Source organism: Arvicanthis niloticus, unplaced genomic scaffold (genome assembly GCF_011762505.2).
Source record: "Arvicanthis niloticus isolate mArvNil1 unplaced genomic scaffold, mArvNil1.pat.X pat_scaffold_580_arrow_ctg1, whole genome shotgun sequence".
Classification (NCBI taxonomy): Eukaryota; Metazoa; Chordata; class Mammalia; order Rodentia; family Muridae; genus Arvicanthis; species Arvicanthis niloticus.
The window spans coordinates 22,975-26,803 of NW_023046204.1; positions in this window are offsets into that span (position 1 = coordinate 22,975).

A 3,829-nucleotide genomic window follows, 5' to 3' on the forward strand; every position below is an offset into this window, starting at 1 on the left:
TCAGCTTCATGTACCTGGGCAAAAGCAGGAAGCTCTGGTAAACCTCCCTTCTGTACCACCTTCCGACGGTTGCTCAGCTGTGTTTGTCACTCAGGCCTTGAGGCTACTCTATATTTATCAAGGAACTGAAAATACAAACACAGTTCTGCTTCTCCAACTCAGGCCACTGCGTTCAGGCTCTGTAAGTCCTCTGGGCTTCCTCCATTTTTTTCTGGTGTGTTGGCATCACTTTTCCAAAATTTGGCAAGATGGTGATGCATTTCTAATGAAGACTACTGTGAACCCTATCCCAACCCCTGCCTGTTAAGTGGACATTTTTGTTTTCTGACTTTCCTATGCCCCTCTGTCTCTCAGCACTCACCCAGACATTTTTGTTTCTGTTACATACCCATTTATCTTCATATGTTAACTGTGAAATCCTCCTGAGAAGGGGATCTATGTTACCATTCCTGTTAATTTTATTAAACCCAGATGTCATGACTTGACTCTCAGTATTTGGTACTCTGTTGAAGGGAAAACAAAATCAAACCAGGGAATGTGTATTCAACATAGCAGATGTGATATATAATGAATGCTACACATAAATGTGTGTGTGCATGCACGCATGTGTGTGTGTGAGTGTGTGTGTGTGTGTGTGTGTGTGTGTGTGTGTGTGTGATGTAATAATGAAAATTTAATCCTGGGGCTGGAGAGATAGCTGAGATTAAGGACATTCCTCCTCTATACTTTATCAGATGACGACCAGAGTTCAGTTACCAGCCATGACTCACCCCCCACCCCCCAATAACTCCCGCTTCAGGAGTATCTCTTGGTCTCCACAGTTTCCTGTACATACCTGCATGACACACACATACACATAATGAAGAAACAAACAAACAAACAAAAACCATGGTTTTTAAGAATATCTAGTGAAAAGTTCCAGTCTCAGAGACCTGTTTTGGACATTTCTTTTTGTACTTCCTGGAGTGACATTAGAAGTAGGCTGTGAGTACTCTCAATTGGCCGGGATCATAGAAAATAGAACATGTGTGTGGAGAATGAAAATAAACAGCACCTACAGGGGAAATATGGAAACTATTCTTTAAACTTTCTGCTGAGTGATTCTTTGCAATGTTACTCCCTTTTGTTGTTGAGGGTGGAGTTACTGTCCTCGTAGGTCATTTCTAGATCATAAACTGGTTGATTTTCTTCTGGGCAGATGAAAATGTGGTGTGTTGCTAATGATGACTCCTACCCACAAGGCTTGGGCTCAAACTCAGACTGGTCCCCTAACAGCAGTCTTGTGGGTCTGCCACCACAGATTAAATTACTCATGGTCAACCAAGAGCTAAACAAGTTAAATGGAAAATTCCAGGCATAAACAATTCCTAAGTCTTATTTTTTTTTTTACAGTATGTTATATGATGGTTCTGTTTCAGTATTGGCTATTATTGCTAATCTTTCACTAAATGTAATTTATAAGTTAAACTTCCCTATGGGTATGTGTGCACAGAAAACAAAACAAAACAAAGCAAAACCATCCAGAGAGCCATCTAGATCTTTGGTCATGAGCCCTACAGATTAGAGGGTATAGGGGTACCTCTTTCACTGGCAATTTTCTGATTATTCTCTCCAAGTCTGACCTATCTTTTTCTTCTCCACCCTCCTGTTTCTCTAGACAGAGGAATGTGCCTGGGTGTGTGAGGCCGTGGTTTACAGTCAGGCATAATTGGTCTAATCTTCCAGAGAATGTTTTTCTGAGATTCTGGCTGCGGAGAGAACATTGAATCCACATGTCTTCTTTTTTTCTCTTGTTGCTGCTGACATCCAGTGATCAGGATCTGCTCTGTTTTCAGTCTTATTACTTTTTCTTGCTTTTTGTTTTCACGTGGCCTTCTTACTTTTCTAAACTTACCCCAGATGCCAAGCCCTTCTAAATGCTAACCTTTTCTGCAGGTCGCTGAGTAAGGATTATTAGTTAGGTCTGTGAAGTGAAGGATAACAATCCATATTTACATTCTTTTCAGCTTTTCAGGAGATGAAGTGATGACTCAACCAAAATATTTTAAAGTTGAGTCCTGTGATTTTTAAATTAAAAGGACATTTTAAAGCACGATTGATAAAATTTAGCCTTATTCGTGAGTACAACAGGACAGTTTAGTCTTAATCTCAGCTTGGCATGATTCTTCTTGATTTTCCACAAGCCAAGGCACTAATTCTTCCAATGTCAAATTTATTCATCTTCTGTTTGTGTTTTGTTTTTGAATTTGAGACGGTATTTTGTAGGTAGTTCTGGATAGCCTAATACTTACAGGCTAGTCTCAAATTAGTGACACTTCTCCTGCCTAAGCCTTCTTAATGCTCAGATTTTTAGGTGTGTACCACTGCGCCAAGCTGCTTCTTAAACCTGGTTTTGTTTGTCTCTTTTATTCTCACTCCCTACAAGGTGTTATTGATCTCAGGACATCAGACCTGCTAGACAGGAGCCCTGCCTCTCCAGCACACATCCACTCTCCTCATCTTACTCTGGAGCAGAGTAGGCTCTGTATGGGGTGAAAGAAGAGACACTGAGCCTATTATTTCCCGACTTACTGATATTTGAAAAACTCATGCTAAGACACTCCTTGGAGTGATTCATAGATTCAGCAGTGATCCTATGACCTTATGTTTTGCACAAAAATAATTATATGAGTCTCTGACTAGCCCTAATTTCAACTCCAAAACAACCACAAATTTCTGTTTATCCTTAACCTGCCCAGACTCCCTGAGTTCTCAGCTGTTTTGATTTTATATCTGGAAAGTACCAGGACCACCCTGAAAAAAGATGATAATTTTATCCTTCAAAAATATTAAATAAACATTGCTCTTCATGAGAAAAGTTGAACACACACACATCCACACCCAATAATTAGCTAATCAAGTTTGAATGCCCAAAAATAAATAGAAAAGTTAAAATTGGAACACGACTTTTATCAACCATTTGACATATATGTAAAATATTATAGCCAAACTGCAACTGAGTAGAGCTTAGGTTCATAAATGCCTTATTTCTCGATATAACTAGTCTATAAATAGTTAATAAAATTTTAATTAAACTAAATATAAAGTGCTATGTAAATTATTCTCCTTCATTTTTTGATTCTTTACTCATCATGGATAATTGAAAAAATACATTTTGAACAAAATATTACTTGAAATTATTTAGTTTAAAAATTAGCATAAATATTTCTGGCTATTCACATTTATTTGCTATATTTTCTTAATATTTCTATATGCGCTGCTACCAAATTGAATATCAGTGTAGTGACACATTGTATTGGGCATGAACAGGCCTCAGAGTTGTCACAGAACACAACTGGACTTCAAATTCTCAGTACAAAAGAATTTTATTTGCCTAGAAGGGGAAAATGGGGAGACTGGCTTCCACTGGATTGGGCAAAGAGTGTTGTTTTTAAGAAGTAAAAGGCAAAGTCCGTGCTAGGATGAATTGGTAAATCACAGTTGGACAGGTTAGCTAGTATAACCAAGCAATAAATTTTGATCATTGAGCCTTGATATTTTTGGTAGCTAGACCTTGGTGATCAGCCTTAGGAATAAAATGTGTCCAAATAAGAAAATGCACCTTAGTGGCTAGCTTAGGAGTATGGAAGTGTCTAAATGAGGGAATCTAATAGTTTAACAAGGGAGAGGGGAAAGGGAGGGCAATATCTGCCAGCACCATGTTTGTAGTGCTTAGGCCTGTTAGAGAGCCCTTCACTCCCACTGTTTGTTTTATTACTGGGTTGCTAGGTGTTGGGTAAACAGGCTTCATCCTGCTGGGTACTTCCTCCGGACATTGGGGCATCATTGT